The sequence below is a fragment of the Emydura macquarii genome, unplaced genomic scaffold, assembly GCF_026122565.2.
Source record: "Emydura macquarii macquarii isolate MOO-44397 ecotype Brisbane River unplaced genomic scaffold, CSIRO-AGI_Emac_v2 contig_691, whole genome shotgun sequence".
Classification (NCBI taxonomy): Eukaryota; Metazoa; Chordata; order Testudines; family Chelidae; genus Emydura; species Emydura macquarii.
The window spans coordinates 4641230-4654510 of NW_027130828.1; the positions used below are offsets into that span (position 1 = coordinate 4641230).

At 41.9% G+C, this 13281-nt stretch overlaps 1 protein-coding gene across 2 annotated transcripts in view; it reads left to right on the forward strand.

Annotated features, from left to right (window-relative positions):
• The first annotated feature begins 7086 nt into the window (after window positions 1-7086).
• RAB14 (RAB14, member RAS oncogene family) overlaps window positions 7087-13281 on the forward strand; it is a 29414-nt gene continuing 23219 nt past the window's right edge. The window contains exon 1 of one of the 2 annotated variants that reach the window (XM_067541791.1): window positions 7087-7327. The gene's annotated coding sequence lies outside the window, so the exon portion shown is untranslated. The remainder of the gene's footprint in view (window positions 7328-13281) is intronic. The other variant, XM_067541790.1, reaches the window with a different exon arrangement.

The window sequence follows — 13281 nt, forward strand, 5'->3', positions numbered from 1 at the left end:
TCATCTTCTGCAACAATATATCATAAATATGATGCTGACTGTAGCATTTTTTGACAATTGGTTGTAAGTTACTAGAAATTTGCATTGAAAGTATTTTTCTCAGAAAAGTGTTACTAATTCATGAGAATGTTTTGCTTAATATATAGAGGGTAATTAGATTAACGACCATACTTGGATAGTTGGCTAAATTGACTCTACTGTTAGAATTAATTATGTTTATTATATTATTATTACTGTGGAAATTAAAATGCCTGTTAAAATACTTTGCACCATAGAAGACACTAAATTGCCTTCTGCTCTCTTTGTAAGTTGAAAGTGACTGAACACTTAACACAAGACTTTGTTACTTTTTCACTATTAGCTGTTCAGTTGTAATGTACAGCATTTCCTTCTGGTTAGTCAAAGTACAATTTTCCTGTTGCAATATGCAATCCATAGAGAAGGGTAGAGCAAGATACTCCATCTCAAGCAATTTGGTATTGCTTCCAATTTAGTGGGTTTTAATTACTGTTGTTAGGTTTGCCCCAGATGTCCAGAATGAATAGGCTGAAGTCAGCCTTTTCTGAAAACTTTAGTTAACAAGACTTCTGCAGGCTTTCAAGAATATACTAGAGCAAATGGACCAAAAGAAAAATAATAGATGTCATTACCCAGTCTTTGGGGTGTTTTAAACATCTTTTGTGTGCTTGAAATATTTTAAGAATATTGGATAAAAGTATACAAAAAACAATGTCTAATTCAAATCCACAAACACAGGGAAAGTGAAATGTAAAGTTAATCTGTACTTTCTTATCTCATTTGACAATATGTTGTAAATAAGGTCATGTCTACATTATAAACTTCAGTTGGCCCAAATTACGTCAGCGTACAGTTGCTGAAGTTTTTATAACACTCAGGTGCATGCAGACTTGGCTGCTTGCATCAGCACTGTGCGTACTTGTGACAGATATAAGACCTGGAAGTTCAAAAGACTATTGAAAATGTGCCAGACAAATATGGACTTTTAGGATAATAATTGTGAAGTGGATTCCTTAGGGAATCCCAAGTGAGAGGTTGATGGAACTTCCCCGACTCTGGAAAGGGGAAAAGGTCACTGTCTGTTGATTACCTGTTACAGGCCAAGATAAAAGGCTTGAGCTGTATAAAGAAACAGCTGATCTGCCCAATCTGGGTGCTGGTTTGGGATCTAAAATGGATTAATTTGTAACCAGGGGGAAAATCCAGTTATTGGTTTTGAAGGACTCAAGCCTACCAGAGTCCTAGGCTGGAGTTGCAGGTGGCCTCTGGTAACTTTTTAATATATTTGTAGATTCTTTTATTGTTTTAATGTTTTCTCTGTAATGCTTTTACCTTAAAATAAATGTGTTTGCTTAGAAGGAGTTGGGTGGTAATTTGTAATTGCGGGCAATACACTGGTTGTAGTGTTCGAAGAGAAAGTAAAGTGCAAGCACTTGCTTATTAGGCAGTCTGGCTTGCTGGGGATATCATAGTGTAAGGCAGGAAGTTGTACAGCCTTAAAATCCTTGATCAGAAGGGAGAGAGACACAGGTCTCCGCCCAAAAGACAGGATGGCTGGGAGCTGGAAGCTTAAGTGGGAATATATATAGAGAATACAGGTGCAGTTGCCCTGAAACTGTATGGTACTCACAAGGGGTGCTTGAGTCGATGTAAAGTGCAGTGCACCATGGGTAGCTATCCCAGTGTGCCACATGCCATGATTCAGCACAATGCCATTTGTTTTATGGGATAGTAATGATTCACTCAAGGATTTCTAGTAGATAGAGTCAAATTCCCATCATGCAATTTTCTCCATCTGATACTCCCTTTCACAGCCTATGAGAAACTCTCTGTTGTGGAATTTCTTCCTAGTGTTTTGTTTTAAATTATTTTTCTGGTGAAAATCATACCATATATGGTACCACAACACTGGAAATTTGTTCTGTTGCATCTATGTTATCTGTTTAAAATTATTCAATATATATGTTTTTATACTGTATTCATCACTATAGTATTTGAAGTACCATAGTTGGTGCCTTGACGGTAACAGTTGTGATGAAAACAAATTGATTGACATCAGTAATAAAAATTTAATAGACTATCTATCTATTGTTTTCTAATGAGCCCATCGTTGTGGCATCTGGTTTTATTATTCATAAATATTTTGTATTTATATTTGCTATAGATGTAAAAAACAAAGAAATTAATTATTTCTCATGTGGTTATTTTCAGGCTTATGCCATAACCTCTGCCCAGATAATTTGGGCATTGGAATTCCATTGCCTACACAATGAGGGGCTGAATCATAAGCAGGGACCAGCTGATTCACAGCTGACAGGGGTCAGTTCACACAGGGGAGGATTTCCTGTACAGCTCTACACTGAGGAAAAGGAATTCATAGGATCAAAGTAGTTAGAGATGGAAAATTTTCAATAGAGCTCCCGGAAGGATAGGATATTGCCTTAGAATCTTTACTATTAATCTGGATGGGCAGTAAGGATCTCAAATTAATGTCTCATCTGAAAGCTGGGTTTGTATCCTATTTATGGGTATGCACCATCGTATCTTAAAAAATATGCCATTTTTTAACCATCATCAAAATGTGTTGATTTGTCAGAATACATATTGTTGTGGTTCTGTGTGTCTGACATCAGAATTAAACCCCTATAATCCTTCAAATATTTGGTAGGCAGAAAAATTACAGTATCTAGATTTAGCATCAAATATATATTCAAACAAGCAGAAACATTAGCTCTTCCCAAACTCACTTAAATCCTAGTGAACTTTTAATCCTAAAACTAGTAAATGGAATCTGTTCGCCTTCCTTAATTGAGGCTTTGGCTTTTTGTGTAATGAAGCAGAACGAAGCAGCAGTCTGCTCATTCTCAAAATCATAAATCATGCACTGAAACCATGCCACAGGGCTGCCCTCTAGCAGCTACTGTAAGAATCTCTCTCTCTCTCTCTCTGAATAAAGATGTAACTAGTCTTAACAGGTTTTCTAGGCTCTAGCGGCTCTAACAAAGCAATCCTAAAGACATTTCAGTTTAAATACAACATACCATTAAAGCGCCACCACGAAGGTTAGCCTTGAATGCTATTTGTCTTGATTTCTAATGTCTGAAGACATTAAATCTTTCTATAATTTATATGTTCACATAATGAAAATCATATATTTGGTTAAGGAAGCTGATAGTTTTATTAAACTACAAACACAGAGAATCCTTCCCTAAGGTTACTTTTGTCACATTTTTCCATCATCTGAGTCACTCAATTTCAGTGCTCTTTATTCTATGTGTTGTACCTTTTTGTATTTTGCGGCCTTCAATATTGCTAGCCCCAAGTTCAAAAATACTGAGCCATACACCAAAAAATCATTACATTGATTTAAAAACATGAGGCTTTAAAAATAATAAATTTTTGGTCCTGTTTATTTGTGTTCTGGTTTTTGAGCCCCTAGAGTTCACGGTTTCAAGTGTTTCTCCACAATCATGATGGGTAGAAACTTTTCTTTTCTTTTTTTTTTTTTTTTTTCCAATGAAAGCTGAGAGTCCCCTGTAGTCACATGACTCCAGGAGCTGGGTCTTTAAGAAAAACACCAATTATTGAAAGGCTTGTGATAAAATTGTAAGAGTTGGCAACACACTGGGCCTTGTCTGGACCTTGGGTGAGCATAGAGTTCACCTTAATCAGCTAAGGTGTTGACATACAACATTTCTTTCTTAAGTTAGGGTTCTAAAGCATGTTTGTTAAAACATGATAGTTAACAATGAACAAAACAAAAACTTTTTAAAAAATCTATACATACCCATAAAGGGATTCTGTCAAAATGCTTGGGGAAAATGTTTGGATTTCTTAATGTACATACATGAAGATGTGAATACAATTTTTATATATTAAGACTACTCTCCTTGTCCCAGCTGGAAAAAAATACCACTATTGATCATTTAAATTGTATTCTCACTGCAGGTTAACTTTTTGGCTATATGATCAGTTTCTGACTGGTTTAACCATAGTATTGTATAGTGATTTGTTGATAAGAGGGCATGTACAATAAGGGCCCTAATCCTGCCAGGCATCCCCTTGGATGAACCCTTATGCCTAGGTGGGGTCTCAATGGGCAAAATCGACAGCATCCTTGTTATTGGTCTCCCGAATAAGAGATTGTCTCTAGTATAAGGACATTATATTTTTGTTCCAATTAAAATCAATTTTCCCTTATACTGTCATCATATGAGACTCTTTAGCTCTGAACTGTGCCATTGGTTAGGAAAATGAAAGCTCATTATATTAAGGTAGATGAAAATGTTACTTTGTGTAAGTCTGCATGTAGAATCTGTTACATTGTATAATATGTACTCAGACCCTTAAAGTAAAGGGGGTATTATTGACCCAACATATAAATGACCACACTGTTCTAATTTGTGTATCCATAGCACTTAGTGCAATCTCAAACCATATTATTAACTCCTGAGGTGTGAATACACTAGGGTGACCAGATAGCAAGTGCGATAAATCAGGACAGAGGGTAGGGGGTAAAAGGTGCTTATATAAGATAAAGCCCCAAATATCGGGACTGTCCCTATTAAATCGGGACATCTGGTCACCCTAGAATACACATATTTTACTCCTTCCCATAATACAAGACCTGGAGGTCACCCTGTTACCGGATGTGGGGAGAGGGAATAAAACAAAGATTTAGGCCCCGTTACCTTCCCAGAGTCAGTGGGCCTATCCCTCCCAGTTCGACCAGCAGTTAAGTCCACATTTATTTTAAGGACCCTTGGCATCCTGTGGACTCAAACTTAAGGAAATTACAGACAGTTCAAGATAAAAAATAAAAGTTTATTTAATAAAAGGACACAGACCAAATACCCAGTGGCCCTGAAGCCCAGGAACTCAAAGCACACAGTGTCTAAGGGAAAAAGTAGAGATAATAGTAATCAATAATTAATGTTCATAACTCATGTCCTTCGGGCATTCTCAACAGGTGAACGACATAGGATGACGGGTGAACACAGGACTGATTACAGGAGATGACCAGGACGCGGTATTTGTGAATAGAAGGTTAATCTGGATTTGCAGCACTACTGGGATTCTGAAGGAAGTTGGGAAACATGATGTGTTTCTATGTCATTAATGGCCTTCTAGGTCATGGCTGTGTTGAATGCCCTAGGTTATTTTCTTTATGCTTTTGTAACATTATTGTTACCATAAAATGACACCATCAAGGTTTATTAGACTCAAAATTTCATCCATCAGCTGGGTTTTTGGTGTGTGAATATTACAAACACTTTCTATTTGCTTTATTTCTAGATGCATGAAAAATGCTGTTCTTGGTCCTGTGTGATGGAAGGCCTGGAATTTACAGATATAGTGGGGCTGAGGAACTTTGAGCTATGTGCACAGTCTGTTTTCTAAAGGAGAAAGTCCACTTGGTTTATTTTTATAGGGTCACCCAGAAGAACAATTGTAATTTAAAGGCTGTTGCAGTAATTGTTTTTTGAAGCTGAAAATCCCACACTTTCTACAACCAAGAGGGCAGTGTGGATGCAAATATGGTTCCCTCTCCAACTGGGGGTTTCTAGCAGCATCACCATACCTGCCTACAATGGAAAATTGAAAAGTCTTAAGATTTTTCCCTTGGCTAACACCACCTCATCCATCCCCTCTGTACGATTTGGACTTGCGCATTATTTTTATTGTAGTCTGCATGGATAGGACCCATCTCTCCACTTAGTCTCTATTTTATTCAGTTAAACACCCACATCCTCGGTGCTGCCAAAATTCCAGGGATTTTTCAGCCAGCCCTGATGGCCTCAGAAATTCACCACAAAAGCTGAGGTCTGAGTGTCACTCATTGGGACCAGCAAAATGCTATGTTGTGATGCTGCATTATGACCTGCTGATTTTTGTTTTAGACATAATATCATAATTTAATCTCATCATGTCGCTGGCATCTTTATGGAACATTTTGTTGATGAGTATTACTGATGGGTCACTTTCAGTCTCAAAGCAGGCAAACCACCGTCCCTTTGTGAAGCTTTTTGATGTATTAATGTCTCTATGAAACAATGCATGTGTGTGTTTTTCTTGTGTCCTCTCATTCATTCGTGTGTGTGGGAGGTGGGCTTGGGGCAAAGAGTGAGGAGGTCACAGTGAGACCCCAGAAACCATCAGCAAAAACTATCATTTCACAGGGCAGCATTATGGCCGGCTGTGTTGTTGCTACATCCTGTTGTGACAGGCTGCTGTCTTTCCAGGTGCTGTTTGCTTGGGTTTTCTTGTCTCCTTTCGTTATTGTGCAGGTGGGACATGGTCGCTCCCCCTTCCCCAACAGCCAACAAACGGTCACAATGCAGCATCTGTCCCCATTGCCAGGTTGCCCCTCGCAATGCCTATGCTAGCGTTTTCCTCATGAGCCCTCCTTCATTTGTCGGTGTCACTCTGACACGCAAGTCCCTAGGGACCCCTGCAGCCGTTAAGGAATTGTCAGTGGGAGGCTGGCTGGGCCGGGACAGGCTGAGGTGGTTTAGGCCAGATCCCCTCACCAGGCTGACAAGGCAGCACGACCGTGCGCGCCAACTGCGCACCCCCCTCAGCCACGTTTCGGGCCATCGAAGGGTCCCAGCTCCTCAGCCCCACAGTAGGCAGGGGACATAGGTGGTCCCCCGCCGGTGTGGGGGGCACTGGATGAGGAGGCGCAGCGGGGTGTGGGGTGGCAGCAGTCAGGCGCTAAGGAGGAGGAGGAGGAGCAGCAGCAGCCTAAGGCGGCTGGCGGGCGGAGCTGGCGGTGACTCACTGAAGAGACTTTTCCCGCCCGGCGCGCGCCCTCACCAGAGCGCGAGACTGAGGGGCGAAGGCGCGCGCGCGCCATGGGGCGAGGAGCACGTGACCCGGCGCGCTCCCCTGCTCAGCGCGCGCGCCCGCCCGCGCGCCCTCGCCCGCCTTGGAAGTTGGGCAGCGCCCACCGCGTGCGGGTAGGCGTGCCTCGCTCGGCCACGCTTGCCCTCTGATTGGCCCGAGCTCCGAACCTTGCGCCCCGCTTTGTGCGGCCGGGGCCCGTTGAGAGTGGGAGGGGAAACCCCGCGCACGGGGTGCCGCCATCTTGGATAAGTGGGGGAAGGGGCCGCAGTCGAGCCGTCAGTCAGAGCCGAGCCTGTGGCAGCCCCTGGGATAGAGAGCAGGCAGAGACCCGGCCCGGCCGCCGCTGCTGCTGCTGCCCGCCCAGCCGGAAGCAGAGCCGTACAGCGCCCAGAGGGGACCGGGCTGCCGCCGCCACCGCCGCCGAGAAAGCCAAGCTGCACAGCCACCAGCTCCCCGAGCCCAGGTAACCAGGAAGCGGCGGCACCTCCTCCTCCTCCTCAACGCCTGGCCCACAAAACCATCCCCCCACCCCGGCGCCCGGCCTCGGCCGGGATCTTACCCGAGGCCCGGCTAGGGAGGCCTCCTCCTGAGCCCGGGCGGACCCCCTCCTTGCCTGGCGAGCTGTGCAGGGGGGGCACCCGGCAAGCCGGCTCCTGGGCCCGCTACTGTGCCCTCCTTCCCCCGCCCCACAGCCACTCGTGGCCTAGCCTGGCGATCACTCCGCACCCAGGCCTCGCCGGCGTTTTCGCCCCGTCCCCTGGGCCCTCCCTTGCGCAGCTCCCCCTGCTGTGAGGCCCGCCCGAAGCCCCCTGTACCCCCCCCGCTGCCTTTCCTCCCCCTCCCCCCCCGCGTGCGAGTCATCTGTCGCTATGGAGAGGTACAAGCGAACCCTTGGGGCTGGGCCTGCCGGGTAGGGTGAGCCGGGCTGGGCTGGAGCTAGGCCTCGGCTGCGCTGTTTCTGTTGCCGCCGCCTCTTCCTCCTCCTCCTCCAGCGCTGCTGCTGCTGCTAACTCGCTGTGTATGTATCATGCTGCTCACATGTATGTGTGCCCCCTGCATAGTTCGTGTGACTGCACACGTGCCATGTGCATGGTGTGTGCACTTCGTGTTCGTGCACAACAGGATCGTGCTCGCTCCATGGGTTATGTTACACATGCCAGCTCTTTAATTGTATTACTTGAAATCCGTGTTGCGTGAAACTTTATTCCTACACGAAAGATACTTTATAATAATAACAAATCCTCCTGATGGCGATGTCTGAGAGTCCCCAAAACATTCTGTAGTTCACTCCTATAGACAAGATTAGTTGAGATGCTGCACAAGAAAATGGGTTAAAAGACTCAGATCATTGTTTTGTGTCTCATCTGTCTGTCCATCACATTTCTGGGTTCTCTTTGAAGAATGTTAATGCCCTGGTGTGAGTGGATGGTTTTGTTGCCACAAACTTGTTTCCAAACTAAAATTCCAGTGTCATCATCAAAGCAAGGAAAGATGTTTGTCAGGATCAGTCTACAGTTGTATTGCTTTCAAATCCCTAATATTGCTGCTTTTTTTCCCCTGCTGCTCAGTTTCTTTCTAGTAGTCTTAAATTGAGTGGCTACTTGAAGGATAGGAGGACACAAATGTAGATTCAAGATCTTATGTAGAAGAATTTTGAATGGTGACTATCCTGCTAATATGAAAATGGCATTTTTTACACTTAAAATATTAATATTTAATTCAAAAAAATCTTGTTATGTAAGGTTTTGAACTAGCAACTGAATGTGTAGTGGATGTAACTTTTGTGTTACTCCGCGTAGCTTGCGTAACTTACATCGATTTCCTAAATCCTCTTTGTGTGCCGTCTCCACTGTGTTGTGCCGATGGGAAATGCGTACCCATCGACACAGCACTATGCTTTTTGGGGAGGTGGTTTTATTGAATTGACTTCCGGATCAATTGAGTGGGTCTTCGCTTGCTCTCAGTCGATCTGGATAAATCAATCTGACGGTGGCATGAAGATGTACTCAATGAAAGTAAATATTTAAATGATAGTATTACTTAGAATCCTTGGTTGGGATTGGGTCTCTGTTGTGCTGGGCAAACTACGAACAGGTAAGAGAATCTCTCTACCCTGTGGGAATTAGCTACACTTTTAGATGTTACTGCATATGGATTAAAAGGCAAGTTATTAACTCCTGTGAAAGGGAGACAAACCACTTAAATCTGAGCTGTGGTAAACTCCAGTCTCATGGTTTTTATGACTTTTGTGGGAGATCTTGAAATTGGGAAACATGGTATTTACAAGTGTATTGGATACATTTGTCCTGAATGAAGCCATGATTAAAGGAGAAAATATAGAAGTGTTTAACATTAAAATTGGAAGTTTTGAAATGTTTAGAAACCTAGTTATTTTATAATTTTAAGTTTTTCCATACTTCTGTGTACTTAGTGGGCTCTCTTAAGACTTCTCTCTCCCCACATCTTCCTGGACCAAAGAAATATGTACTTTTTCCTACTGATCAAAAATGTATTATATCAAGCTGGTGACTTACAAAGCCCAGTAATGAATTGCTAGAGAACTGTAGTTAACTTTCTTTTATCTGTCTAGTTGTTTCCAAAAGTTTTGGTGCAGTATGTGATTTGCCTATTCAGGATTACCTTGCGGTAGATGTCTATGGGAGAATGTGGCTCTGCTGCTAAATGAGTAGTGAAAGAAACGCCTCATGTCCAGTTCAAGGTAGCTTTTCGAAGGTACAAGGGGATGGTTTCTGAAGAAAATAATGCAAGTACACTTTTTTGGTTCAAGGAACTGAAGATAATATCTAGAGATGTTGGTTTCTAACTTGGCTCTTACCTGGGGCATTATCTCTAGATTTGATTTAGTGGTCATACCATAAGCACATGATGAAGTCTCCTTAATATTGAGACTTCTGTACACAGAGGGAAGACCTTCACTGCACCTACCTTTCTGCCCCACTTCAAATTTGTAGAGTAATAGTCTATTCCATTAGTTTGGCACATTGGGCAGTAAAGGCGTGGTTGTAGTGTCCAACACAGTATTGATACAGCTCTGCCACTATGAGAGTGCTTGTGTAGCCGCATTATGTCAGTGGGGGAGAGAGCTCTCCTGCTGATGTAATAAAACCACCTAGATGAGCAGTGATAGCTGTGTGGGTGGGAGAATGTCTCCTGCTGACATAGCACTGTCTACACTAGCCCTTATGCTGGCAAAACTTACGTTGCTTGGGGTGTGTGTGTGTGTGTGTGTGTTTTCACACCCCTAAGTGACAAACATTTTGCTGGCATAAGTGCTAGTGTAGACAAGGCCTAAGTGTTAGAAATATTTTTCCTAACTGCCAACTCTGCAGTCTCGGCCTTGGTTCTTGCTGTATAGCACATCATCCATGCATATTAAGGTCCTGTGAGCCAGCTTTGTTTTCAGTGACACCTGTGCATACAACTCATTGCCTTTAGGTGGGTTGCAAAGGTATACTGGATACCAGGAAGGAAGAGTATTAGTTGCTATGGCTTTGCAGTGCTAAAAAGGTAAAGATCATTCAATTATTTGTCAATAAAGTAAACAGATGACTAAAATCAGAAAAGGAAAACTGCTGTTTCAAGAGTTCCATCTTGTAGTCACAGAAGAACTGTGCTTTAAATCTACAGGGTTAAATGTGAAACTTTGAAACTGCTTATACTTGTAAAGTAGCGTAAAATATTCCATAGACTGAATCTTACCAAAAAGAGATGGGTTATGGTAGGTCAAGTTATGTGTCTACCAGGCTTCTTTCTTTATACATGGTTTTTTCCCAAAACTCCCCGAACTTCCTTTATTAAAGAACATGGAAGTGCCATCAATTCAATGCTCATGTACAACTCTTCCAAATGAAATCAGTTTGTGATTGGGGACGGAACAAACCTTAAACTAGGCACATATATAACTAGTAGGCGGGGGGGAGCTCTTAAAGAACATTGTTATCATGAATATATTTCTTTTCCTTTTCTAGTTAGAATTTTGAAGAAAACTAGAATGAAACAATTCGTAGAGAGTGGCCATAAATCGCATATGATCACTAAATAATGGAGACTAAACTGTCATACTATATTTTTTCTCTTTAAACACAGTCACCACCGCTTTGGTGCATCCTGCAGGCTATTTGATGAATGCAGATCAGGTGATCTGACATAGTTCTGCTGTTTAAGTATAAAATTCACTTTCTCCTATGGAGGAATGTCTGACAGCAGAAATATAAAATCTTTAGTGGTAGTAAGAGGTTCCCTTCAATAGAAAAAACAACCTTGATGTTGCCAACAAATTGAAAGCAATGAGATATTTTCTGATGAAAACTAATAACTTGGAGGTGATTCTGATGGCTCTATGTACAATTCATATGCCACTGTATAATGTGGTATGACCGTAATACTTTCTCTTTGCTTTGAGTGGTACTAGTAAGATTCCAGAGGTGATAGATCTAGCCTAGAGTGTCTGCTGCAGCATGTTTTCTTTTTGCACCTGGCTGTTCCAGTACTACCTCCTGTAAAGATGAAGGGGACCAGAATAAAACATGGACAAAAATGTTGTTGTGAATTATGCACACTAACTTTACCCAGAGGCTAGGTTAAAAATTGGTATCTTATTAATCAAATCTGTTCCTCTTGTGTATTCTCACATCTGCTGACTCCAGTGACAAAGTTACTGCTTGCATTTTACTCTTGGCTGTATTAGCTCTGCAATACTAAGAGCAAGTGTTCTTTTGTTCAGTTCATGCACATAAACAGAATTGTTCACAGTGTACCAGTTACTCCCATGCAAACCCATTCAAGGCAATGAAGTTGTACAGATATAAATAAGGGCCTAATTTGGCCTGCGGAAACTTTATTTTTCCCATGTTGTGTACTACCAGCAGTAATAATCTTGACACTTTGAGCTCAGGATGAGTTTGCATGAATGCCAATTTACATGTCTTGTTCTGTTTTAAACAGATCTATTTGGAGATCAAGAAGCACACGTGAAAACCCATGATGGCATTTTGAGTTCCTTTTCAGAGTAGAACTGCATTCTAATGCTATAATCATAGTTTGAGGGCATAGCTGCTTTCTGGAGTTTTTATATAGATGTGTGGTGAAGGTGTGTGTTTACAGGACTGTGATGGGAACCTGTACCATTAGTAGGAACATAATTACTGAGACAACCTTCTGTCTAAAGCACATTGATTATAACTATATTCAAATATGCTACTTCAGTTATAGCTTGCCATAAGCTGATTGTATCTAACATGACTAACTGCTAGTCCACTTTCAAAGTATAGGAGATGTAAGGAATACAAGTATTGCAACACTAATGTGGGTAAAAGAGGTTTGAATAGCACTGAGTTGCACAAAGACAAGAAGTCATACTTAAGGTTGCTTCAGAGTAGCTTTTTGAGAGTTGGAGTAGGGGAAACAGACTTTACATTGAACTGGGTCCATATGAAACTACAATACTGTACTGTTGATAAATTGAGGTGGAGGAAGATGGAAATCACCTGTAGACTGCTTTTTTTTTTCCTGAGGATTTAGCTACATAAGACAATACTCAGAAGTCATTAAGTACATTGCTAAAAGTACTTGGATAGAAATGTACAGTAAACACTTTACAACCCTCCAATGAATTAAACTTCTCAACAGTATTATAAGAAAAAGCCTTTTTGGGAACTTAGTCTTGCATTTTTTATTTTTATTTTTTTGCCAAGTGAATTGATGGATAACTGCAGGGCAAAAATAGGTCTTTCAGATCTTGAAACTACTACTTTTTTTAAAACAGGTGCTCTTTTTGAGCAGAATGCCTCTTATAAACTAGAAGTCACTCTATGTAGCAACATCCTTGTCTCTGATGGGGGGAAATAAAGCAACTAACATGGGGAGCTAGAACCAAGAAGATTCTGGGGAGTCTCTTGAGAATGTGGATATTCTGCATTTTTTTCTCTTCCCCTAAGTTTGGAAAGGTGAGGAAGAATACCACTATTCCAGTACTGTATGCAGAGGAGGCCATGCACATGACAGTTAAGCTAGTAAAATGTATTTATACATCGGACTTCTTCCTCTTCAGTGTTTCTCTAAAACTTTGTCCATACTTCCTCTGGTCCTCTGCTGGATTAGCAGTATCTACCTTATCGTTTAATGTTGAGGAGTCTTGATAATGATTACTATTGAGAAGCAGGATGGCCCAGTGGACGGGGTGCTGGGTAGGGATTCTGGAGACCTGGTTTCTATTTCTGGCCTGCTGGGTGACCTTGTACAAGTCATTTCACCTCCCTGTGACTCAGTTTCACATCTGTAAAATTGGATTAATACTAGCTGCCCTTGTAAAATTCTGAGATCAACCAATGAAAAGCAGTATATCAGAGTTTACTATACTATACGGCATATATTAATGTGGACTAAATGATCAGGACC